The sequence below is a fragment of the Euprymna scolopes genome, chromosome 27 (genome assembly GCF_053919585.1).
Source record: "Euprymna scolopes isolate OS-2025 chromosome 27, ASM5391958v1, whole genome shotgun sequence".
In the NCBI taxonomy this organism is placed as follows: domain Eukaryota; kingdom Metazoa; phylum Mollusca; class Cephalopoda; order Sepiida; family Sepiolidae; genus Euprymna; species Euprymna scolopes.
This window is the reverse complement of record NC_136508.1, coordinates 27,745,787-27,758,544: the sequence shown is the minus strand read 5'-3', so window position 1 is coordinate 27,758,544 and position 12,758 is coordinate 27,745,787.

Here is a 12,758-nt window from a genome sequence, read left to right as displayed (position 1 = left end):
ATAACTGGAGACGACAGCAAGAGATGAATATGAAGAATATTGATAAAAAACTGTCAAAATAGAATAAAATCATATTATAGGCAAGTTTACATGATATATAAAGACTAATAGGTTTTTTTAATAATAATATTATTTTAACAGTATTTTCAGCTTAATTATCTATAGTATAACAATCAGTTATATAAACAAGTTTACCGGAAGATCTTATCACCTGACAGTATCTATGTGTGAGATACGTTGATCAGGTTAGCTGGAAATCATTGAAGTTGGAATTCGGACGTTGAGCAGAGCGGGCGGTTTTACATGTCATCCCCCCTTCACTGGGAAGGGGATGATTTTTCTTAGAATGGAGAGCTAGGATTAACCACCCAAGTAAAGATATTCTCTTTCCTTCTTCTGAGATCGACACCTGGAAAGTGAATAAAAAAATATATAAAACCACTAGCGTACTTGGAAGTGAATGAATATTCGTCCAAAATACATGTATCACACACACACATATATACACACACGCGCATATAAACTTGTATACGATCATAGATTTGGAACATAAATAGGCCACAGCAACAATAATTAGGGTTCAAATAATGAAGAACCACCAAATACATTTAGTGGCCCCGACACTCATAATGCTGAACCCTTCGTCACAAGTACATATCGCGTTATGATATTGGTACCCCATTATACAACATATTGTGCTATGGCACACATTACACAACATACCCCTTTTTAGTACCCCATTATACAACAATACCAGGCAATCGAAATGTGATTGTGATATCCGGATATGAAACTTGCTCATTAATCTTATAATTATATCTCACAATAGTGTCGCATAGCGAAATATTGCTATTTCTAATTAAAACCTGCATATCGGCGTTTAACTTGTGTCTAAGCAGATTCTGTATAGATCTCCCATTTAATTTTTGCAGCCAATTTATCCATTTCCACACAGATCTATTAATAACATATTTTAAATGCAATAATTCAGAGAATAAGCAGGTGGTGATAACACAATTGACAAAATCGTGTGATATGGCTGCAATATATAATTATTATCGCCGTAATTTTAAAGAATTCATCTTAGAAAGGAAATAAAGGCAAATGGTTTAAAAATGAATATGAATAAATACGGAATAAACATTACACTTTAAACAATACTTTGTTTGTATTAGTTTTTTTTTTTTTTTACCTATTTTATCAATTGGCGCTACAGCTTAGCTAACTTTTAAGTTTTAATTACGCGTTTTTTTAAAGCTGGAATCTTAATCTGAATTATGTATTTTAATAGAAAAATAGTCTGTTCTCTCTTCATAACATGCGTTAAAAATTCAATTGCGTTTTTCTCGCGGATAATTATTTTTGTTGCAGAAAGTAATTAATATGCCGACAACAGATTAAAATCCGATTTTCACAGAGCGCATATTAGCACAAATCAAAATATTAACAACAGCCAAAGGATGGATAACAAGCGCTTATATTAGCAGCAAGGATAGGTACATGTAAGTTGAAGCGGGAGTGAACTGGCTGTAGCCAGCGTGCGATCGGGTGAAAGTGAAACGCACATGGTAGATTAACATATAATAGCGAGCGACTTTTAACTGGTGTCGAGAGGTTTGAGTAATGGTAATAAATGCTTTTGCTTTAAAAAAATCCGATTAATTTGTTTTTGTTTGCTTGTAACTGCAATGTAATACAATCAACACAACTGGATATAGATGTTATATAATTATATCGCAAACAGTTAAGTGAATTTGCCAATCGTTTTACACCGGAAAGCCGGAAGTGCCGTCTAAAAACGTAACCGCCTTGTAAAAAAGCTTAAGCAGTATGAACAACGTTGCACTATTTATAAACAAAAAACAGTTTTAAACGATCATGTATTCTGTATACCTTTATTGTGTATTTTCTGTTTTCTCCTGCATAAATTCCTGCGATGGAATTCGTTCACAAGTCAACTGGTAAAACCTGTGTCAGTTTCAAATATGCAATTATTTAATTCCAAATCACTGCAGATTTACCACCCATAAGTCTAGTACAGAGACGAAATTTATCTAAGCTAGAATTGTAAGAAAGACAAAACGACAGCAACAAGAAAATACACCGAACCCAGCAGAAGCGCAGAAATTAGGGGCATTTGATTGCTGGAAAATCCACAACAGTGTAGTAAATAATAGGCAATAAACAATTCCCCCAATATCCAACAAACTTTAAGTGCCTTAAACTCTACATTGAATTCGATAAACCACTCCCTTCCTGACTTTCCATTTGCGGACTGACACCACACTAGATGATCTGAAAATCACCCTTACTTAGGTTTATGATATCATAAAATAACCTAGACACTCCAAAAGCATGTGGACGCGATCTAATCCCGACTGTACTCTTAAAAATATGACCCATTGAGTTTACTCCAGTCATCTCCAAGCTTTATAACAAATGCCTTAACGAATTTCGCCGTCTTACTGCATGACATCTGTTTCTGTGGTACTAATTTACAAGAATTTTCTCGACAAAAACTTATTCATTAAATTAGCGTCCCGATTAGTCTTCTGCCTCTTTTCATAGAAATATTTGAGTTCATAATTAAGCAAGCTCTAGTCCATCTCCTTACAGTTGCTAAATTCATGAACACCCAACAATATGGAGTTAGGCAAGCCCGTTCCACAGCATATAGTCTAAATGAACCCCACCAAGGTATCTACCATACACTGGACAAAGTAGGGGAGGGCTTCTTACAGAGTATGACACGATGTCTTTCTAATGTATGATCAGATAATACTTAATATAAGTAAAGCATTCTTCAATAAGAATAGAATCAAGGTTGCCCTACACGGTCGTACTTCTACACAATATACCATCCGGGGCCAATCCTTGGATCTTTATTATTTCTTAATATTCATAAATGACCCCTTCATAAAATTGTCACTGGGATGGGAATATTTTGTGATGACACCATGGGGAAAACGAATAAATATGACACGAGGGGAAATCGAATGAACACATATCCAATGTAATAGCAGAAACACTTGATTACTACCTCCAATACGTAGTGGAGTAGGGGCAAAATTGGACGGTCATATTCAATGCTGTCAAGTAAAAGCTTGTTTTTTTTCACGAAACCTTCTAACCATCAATAGCTATAGCTTAAGATACATCACCTATGATACTTTTTTCATACTCCTTCACTTAACATTCGCAGAGAACATGGATTTGAACAGTTACATTTAAGGTAGGCTATCTTTACCGTGCTTAAAAGTTACTTACGCCTGAAAGTTTCCTGTACATATACAAGGCCACCATTCGCCCATATATGGAATATTGTTCTCATATTTCAGCTGCTAGTATCTCTCTCTCTCTTTCTCTCTCTCTCTCTCTCTCTCTCTCTCTCTCTCTCTCTCTCTCTCTCTCCTGGCAAGGTCACAATGACTGTCGCCAACCTGATAGGTCCTGAACTGTTATTTAAGCTTCAATCTCTGGTCCATCGACAAAATGTTGCATCCCTCTGCTTTTTTACAAGTATTTTAATGGTGGACGCTCCGACGAACTACTAGCCCCTGTAGCCCCCTCAAGCTAAATACCCTCGACAAACTCGGTAAGCGGAAAAGTCCAAACCCTACACAGTAGATATCGCTAGGTGCAAGTAAGCCTTATACTCGAATAGTTCCTTCCCCAGAATAGGTAGACTTAGGAATTCCGTATCCGAACCCCTGCTTCTATTATATTACTAACAATGTTCGATAATATTTCCTTAGCAAGGTAGATATAATAATGGACATACATACATCAAGGGTAAATAGGTTTACAATGAAACTTAGATTTTTAAAAATACTAATATGCAAATCATTCATTATTATTTGGTTTAGTGATCTAAATACTTTCCATATTTTGTAGTATACGGCTGCATGTTAAAATATTTCCGTCTTTTTTCAGATGCATTTACTTTTGTATATGATATTTAATCAGTAGTTTTAAATATATTTTATCTTTTAGCCAGAATCTAAAATATCACCTTTCTGTAATTTTTCTTTGCAAATATGCACTGATACTTTTTGTGTGTTTTATAGCATTTAAGAATTACATTAAACACATATTTTAGATTATTATTAGCTGATGAATGTTACGATGTGTATTTCACGTAACAAAAGAAAAACACATTTTATTCCATTTAAATGTGGAAAAATTATGTCCTTCTAAATACTTAAAAAAATAGTAACGCACATATTCTCCGGTGTTTCATTGATAGTTGTGCAACTAAACAGTTATACATAAGTCGAAAACTCAGATTCTGTATTATCAGTATATACACTTACTCAGTTTTAAAACGTCGATAAAACATAGACACGTCACAAGTGAAACACTATGGGGATTGTTTACGTAAGAGAATGATAAATAAACGTAGATTTATAGCTACATTGTGCGCGTAAAATTCTAAATTTTCCATTCAGATAAACATTTTCATGATGTCTAATTACACAACAATGAGTCGATCATGTAAAATATTTTCCACACATATGCCTGAACTTTCTGTTGCTTAAAATAACATCTATTATCTTTTTTGATATAGTATTTACATTTTATGATGTTCTATATGATATGAAGTATTTGATATTCGTATATCTTTTACTATATTTGAATAAAAATGTATAAAAATACGAAAAGATTAATACAATTACGAATAATTAGATAATAAGTATATAATGCATTTAGGAGAATGACACTAATCTAAAAAAAACATTAGTATATTCGAATGAAAAATATAGACAAGGAACACTTATCATCCTGCACAATACCATATAGGTCCCGTATATATATATATATATATATATATATATATATATATATATATATATATATATATATATATATATATACATATATATAATATATATATATATGTATATATATATATATATATATAACTGCTTCATTTACTCACATAAAATTAATATACGAAAGTATAGATTGATGCATAAACTTTAAGTATTTACTTCAAAAGTGCTCAATACGTAGGTAGAGCTAGTTACTAATTTATAAAATATATATGGCGATTAAGCTACACTGAATATTCTGCGTTTCATCCACTATAGGATTCGTCAGGCTTATGCGCATAAGTGTAGCTTAATCGACATATATATTTTATAAACAAATTACTATATATATAATATATATGTATAGAGATATATATACATATATATACATATATATATATATATATATATATATATATATATATAAATATATATACAATAGAACCCAAATAATTGCATCCAATTGTTGTTGTTTTTTTTAGTAATGGATTTATTATTTTCTTTTTAAGTATCAATTGTGTCATCGGTTAATTTTCACAATCGGCCTTGTATGCGTAATCAGATCAAGCATCGCAGCTGCGAGAACACAATCTAATCAGTGGAATGTTAACTCATTCGACTAATAACATATTTATGAACCTTATTACACAAAAGGTTTTCACGTGATTACGTAAAAATTCCGTGAAATACACTGAGCGAAAAATCAATCTTCCCTCGACTTGCATCCGTTACTGTTTGACTCAGAGATGCATTAGTCTGACATATATTTTTGTAGAATAGTTGGTAATTAAAGTAAACTATCAACACATTATTCTTTAGAATATGCACAAAATATGCCTGTGTCTATGCAAATCTTTACCTATCAGACAACTATTATGTGACATTGATTACAGAATAGTAAATGAATGAGAGGGGATATATATCGTATATAAGTTTGATGATCAAAGGCAGGTGCTCTCAGATTGAATGCTGATGCATCCTTTTCAATATTTTATAGAAGAGCATCCACTAATTTCCGTCTTTTCCAAGATTGTCTATCTTAAAAATGCAGTGTTTTCTTATTTCAAGTGAAACGTCATATGACGCTTCAGTAACGTTTATATTTTTCCTCTTAAAAATTACTTGTTCAAAACAGCTTCTTTTAGAGGGCATGTTCATGGTGTTCGATGTTTTTTTTTTCTTTTTGTTTATGAGGATGAACATTTTACACATGTTGTTTTATCTTTACTATAGATATATACAACATTATACTAAAAAAAAAGGTAATTCTTGTTAATCCATATTTCATCAACATATGGATTAGTATTTTAATATAAATGTTTGACAACCTCGCTATTTAATCGCTTCTTGCCCAAGGAAGATTAAATACAAATATATGGTTTCATGTGAAAAAATCTTTCTTTTTTCTTAAATGGCATGCTTAATTGAAGCTTAATTGAAATTCCCTCATAGTTGAAGAATTTCGCGTCTAATGGCTAAATGCAGACGAAGTAAAGTCTGGTTTCTGAGCCGTTAATACATAATATTCTTAACAAAAAACACAATACTATCCAAGTGAATTGTCAGAAACTAGCAGCTGCAAACAGCTTTGAATATCTTGATGAAAGGGTCACATTATTCAACATTTTCCAAACCACAGAAACCGCCGCAAAATAGTATCCAATATTGAAAGGTAAGTATTACCCGAATTAAAGATGCGACTCATGCGCTCATTAGAAACATCGAACTTCTTTTATGGTTGGTTGTTTTTGTTTTACGGCATATCAACCTTTTTCAGGTTATTTAATGGCGGATCTAGTTATTTTGAGGAACGATTTTTAATGGAGTATATTTTTTTTAAGTCAGAATATCTTTAACCCATAGTTGGGACCCTAACAGGTACTACCATACCGGGTCAGAGTGGACCTGGGAGCAATGGCAATTAAAGGGTGGCTCCACACTCCCTAAAGCCCGCAAGGTGGGACCTCGCCATCGGATATAGTTTTAGGTCATATCCCGGTCCGAACTTCTTTTATGCTTGTGAGATGTTACAATATAAGAGCGGAGATGGGAAATAGGATGTATAGCACCACTAACAGCTCTATATATCTTATTCGCCAAAAATGTCAACACGAGTAAGAAATATCTGTATAAAAGTTTCTACGTTTTTTCTTCAATATGATACCCTAGTGTGCCTAGAGTGGCCAATATTATTGTTATTTTCATCATATGCCTGATAATCATGTGTACAATTTACGCGAATTTTTACGAAGGTATGAAAATCAACTTCATGTTATGTCAAGTTTTTTGTTTCCGCAAAAACAATCATCTAAAAAATAAATATTCATTCTAATCACATCTGTTTTTGTTACGCATGATAAATAAAATGAATCTTATATTTGTGTTTCATATTCAAATATCAAATTTTTAACTTCGGAAATATACCATTGGGACTAGATATTCCAGATATATGTACAAATTTATATATATGTACATGTATAAATACATATATGTATATATATGTATAAATATATAAATATATATATATATGTGTATAAATAAATAAATATGTATATATATATATATATATATTATGAGCAAATAAAGAGTGTAAATTAAATTTTTTTAAGTAAATGTTTCGTTCGATAAAATACTACAAGAAAAATTTTCAGGATTTAAAAAAATATTTTTGGAGTATTCTGTCGAACAACAAATTTACTTGTAAATTTTAATTTACTGTTCTAATTTCTTTGATGTATGTCGGGCTCTAATTTCTATTTTTTTCTTTATTTTGTTAGGGTTTATATATAAATATTTATATTAAGTTGAATTTTGCACATGTTTCTATCGGGTAAACAATTCATCCCCATTGTGCTAATTGATATATATACATATATATATATATATATATATATATATATATATATATATATATATAATTCTTCTCGACTTTAATTAATGCATCTAATTTCGGTTTTACTTGTCTTTGTAAGCACATCGTTATAATTGTACACATTATACTTGTTAATCAAGATTTCCTCACTATATGTAGGAATATAATTTCAGGTTTTACTATATAAAGAGTTGACAATATGTGCTTTCAATTGCTTCCTTCAATAAATAATACATAAGTTGTTTTTCTCATGTGATAAAAAAAACTATTTTGCTACATTGGATTTTTAGTTTGGGATATAATACAATTGCCTCTTTCTTGAAAGAGTCCTCCTTTAATGACCAAGAGGAGACAGGATGAAATGGCGTATCAGAACAGATTACTCACTATACTCTTATCGCAAACGGCAATGTTACCTATCAGGAGTTTGCCTTCATTGTACTTGAAGGCGAATACCTATATATTTCTATCTCTACCCCCCTCTCTCTCTCTGTCTCTCTCTCTCTCTATATATATGTATATATATGTATTTATATATTTATATATCTATATATATATATATATATATATATTACACATAAAATATATGTTTTATTAACTGTTTATCGATATATGTTGTTCTTAAATATATATGCTAGTAATATTTCTACTCGTGCATATGGAAGTGACATTCGAATTAAACTAACGAACTGAACTTGTTACCTAAGGTTGAATCCAGTTCGTTCCACAATTTTCTTTTACTTATGATGTTGGCATCCTTCTCCATATCCATCCTTTTAGATTTTATGACTTTCTAGAAAGAATTGTTATTTAAAAACAATTTCGGTAACCAATACCAACAAGAAAATTATCGGATCCATACTATATCATGATTATTTAAAACTGATCCATATTGTTCTCACTCATAACTCTATGTCGATTTTAAAATTGTATAGTTATTTTCCATGTTCATCGACATTTCCTTACCTTTCGACTATAGCGAGCGACGAATTACTTTATTAGACATTGCAATCTGCGTTTGCTGAACAAGGAACTATTGTTGTTTATGCAACATGAAACAGTCCAAACTCACTTTATCTCTTTCTGTTTTTAAGTTTTCGTATAGTATATCAGCAACTATATTAGTTTTTCAATTGTAAGTTATATTTAGTTTCAGAAGAGTTTTCGATGGTTTGCTAATTTACAAGTTTCGGAGATGAGAAATAGTTTACGGCGAGTAGATGATCTCTAGAACTTTATATTTTTTTAATTTGGCAGCCAACACGGGAATCTTAACATATTCACTATTTTTATGGGGCATGTCCGATAACAGAACCTTGGATTGCTCAATTTCTATCGCCAGTGTCTATGCGTAGAACTTTATAAATGTTTTTAATCCTGCACACTCTACACACCAAAATATTGCAACAGAAATAGAAAAATGGAATATTCTATGATATAAAATAAGAAATACGTCCATAAAAATAATAGTTATTAGACGATACACGATAAATAAAAGAATGATGCAACGAATGCTAAGGTAATGTAACTGATTTCGGAATATATTTTCCGATTTAAGTCAGCATATGTTAAACTCAATAAAAAGTCAAAACAAATGCGCCTTTACGTCAAGCGTTGCATTTTGCGGAGTTAGATGTAATATAGATGATGTGATCAATATACTTCTTGCAAAATTCTCAGGTCCTAGAATCAAGTAAACTAACTTACCTGAAAATATGTAGTTTTGCCGCTAGATGCAGAGAGTTTCAGTCTAGATGCGTAGCGCTTTCTTCTCAGCTTGATTGTGATTACTAGATGAAATGACTAGTCTGTAACATGGTTTAGACAAGCGTTATATGACTGCGTTGTTTATAATATTTCTACGTAGTGACCTATGTCTATGATACAATCACTGTAGTACTCTCCCTTATTATTAATGTAATATTGATATTGTTTGCGGGTTCTGTAAAACATGGAAAGGCGAGCATATAGATATATATGCTGCATCGTATAGTGGTATATAACGTACGACAACAGATACGTTTTAACAATAGAAATATACAATTTACAGCAGAAAGGGACAAGTAAGGGTTTCCGGGGTGTTAACGTTAGACCCATCAGGGAAACATAACTGGTCCCTTCTGATCCTGCTTGACGGATACTCTGAGAAATCTGCAATTAAAAATTATCCCAATGAATCAATAAATTTGGTGTTATCTTTCATGCTACTTTATTAACAATGTTCCCTATTGAAAAGCTGCAACGCAGTTTGATCCTCTCTACTTGGAGCCATCACCATCCGTAAACATTTTTCTCACAACTCCGCTTGTGGCTGCTCTTTCTCGCTTCCTATCCTCTGATCAAATTATACGTGCCTTTTTCAGCTCCTGCATATTGTACGTTACATTAAATGACCTCAACGTAAGACTATGTCTAACTATAGAAGTCAACGTATTTTTAAATACTATATACTAGCATGGATACTCAGCGTTGCCGGGTGGACATACATGTCGGTTTGGACACAGCTGATGTTATTAGGATAGTGAGCAAACCCTTGATAAGAAACGAAAAATTAGGTTATTACTACCCTCACTAGATATTTCGGCAGTGGAACAGCTCATCAAGGACTTGTTTACGTTACACTTGAACACAATCATATTGTAGTTAGCTGAAAAGCAGGAAAACGGAAGACAATTCCACAGGCCTGCAGTTCTAAGAAAGAAGCTTTGTTCATGGAATCTATGTTTAGATAAAGTGAGGGGAATTATTGATCGTATTTACAGCTAGACGAGGGTGTATTGTGAAGTTTGGCGAGGGGGTGCCATAGATTGAAACTCAGTCAAACACTTTCCATGAAGATAACGATAAAGGAGAGACAAACTCGCAACATCTCTTCTGTGAGATAGAGGTTGTGGCGAAGAGGAAAGGATATCTCCCACGAGGCCACAGTCTACTTTGAACTCTATCAAGGCAGGATAAGTCATTTCTAGAATCTCCAACCCAGATGTGGCAATGGCAACAGTACTCAATCCTTGGACGTACCTGGCTCTTATCTAGATAGAGAATTGCATCAGCAGTGAGATATCTACTAGATCGATAGAAGGATTCCGACCATTTTTCCAGCGACCTTGGCAACAGATTTGATGTACGGTCCATTTAAGATCAGGAGTAAAAGTCAAGCCCAGAAGCTTCTCAAAACTTGAGGCCTCCCCAAGACGAGAGCCATTCATTTTTATTGATGCCAGATAGGGGACAGAACGCTGATAATGTAAAGAGAGAAGTTTTGTTTTAGATGCATTAAAACTAACCAGCCACCCCTTTCCTTATTTTACCACAAGATCAGAGTAGAGAAAAACGGAGAAAACATGGTCGTTTACCTAGATGGTAGTTTCATCAGCATAAATGTCTATATGCGTTTACCCAAATAAAACACACGCACATACGCGTGCACATTCGAATAGACACCGATTAAACGAAAGCAGACACATGTATGCACACGAATATATACGCAACGAACATTCTACTGCATAGTCACGTACGTACAATGAACTCATACTTATAACGGAGAATTTAATTCCTGCATGAAATATACATCAACACCGACACACTTTGTATTTTTAATACTTTTGGACAAATAAATATCTCTTGTATATATGTAAATACGTAACTCTATTTTAATGTGCTTTATTTTGAACCTTCTTCTCCTTAAATATACTCGTTAACTTCCACTGAGATGTTGATTGTTTTATAACACTGTCCGAATTTTAAACGACGACCTTCAAATAATTGAAAACGCAGACTATGATTTGTATTAACATCGATACAGACCTCAAAAATAGCAGGCCCGAACCTGAAACACGGAAAAGGCGTAGGAAGGGATAAACGTTACTGGCAAACGCTTTTACGTTCAGAGCCTGCCTATATATGCCGTCGTGATCCTGCAAAATAACGCGCGCGAGATTTGCGAAAATGGCGTCGTCCTTTCAAGGAATAGTCTAATTGACACTCACAGAATTAATCTTTTTCTCTAATTGTCACATACATGCAACCGAGACATCGCACTTTTCAGATGGTATCTGTTTCGTTCTAGTCCGATGTTGCTGAGGAAATTTTATGTGGATATACGAACACACAATCATAATAACAAACCGACGTTTGAGATTTATATAATTGACTAGCATGGATAATCGACGTGGTCCAGAGAGGTTGTATACTAAGGATATTTAGCAACCCCTAACAAATCTAAGAACATTTATTTAATAAAAAAAAACAGAAAATACCTGTGCGAGCGCAGGCTCAAACCTAATGAGGATTGGTTGTTCGTATTATTTGGATTCTTTGGACTATTTTTCTCATTTTAGTATCATTTAAAAACGTTTCAGTTGATGTAAACGTCGACCTTCTTTGCACAGCTACACTAAGAAAGGTCGGAGATTTCATGAACAGAAAGGCTGGAAAATAAAACTCAAAATGAGAAAAATATTTCAGGAAATCCAAATAATTTGAAATACGTGGTATTTCCAAGAATGTATGTAAAAATCGATCAATTTTAAACTAAATTATATTTTGTGAAAATTAATCTTACTCTATAATTAAAATCTCAACTGTCTGTTTAAATGTATGTATGTATGTGTGTATGTATGTATGTATATCTGCCTAAAACTGTCGACAAAGGCCACGGATTTTCACAAGGGCGATATCGTTATCAAGCTCGGCCGTTGGGATGAGAAATATCGAAAAAATGGCTAAAATCATTTATTCCTTTTCCTGTGCATATTACTACAGAAAGGGTGTCTTTTTACCGATATTTTCTAAAGTCATCGCCTTTTTTCGATTGACTAACCTTAAGTTACACCTTCGCCATTTCAGGTTGGGCCAGTAATGCAACGGGTTCCAGCCTGTCTGCCTACTACCCCATTTATTTATTTTTTTTATTTTTTGTTCAACACACACCTCCAAACACCGGCGCAACGCCGGGCACCTAGATTAGTTAGAAATGAGCAACAAACATATCACAGCCTTTGGTAAGAAATGAATATGTAAATGACTCATGCCGTGATATATATATATAAATTTAGTAGGCATCTGCGATCAAA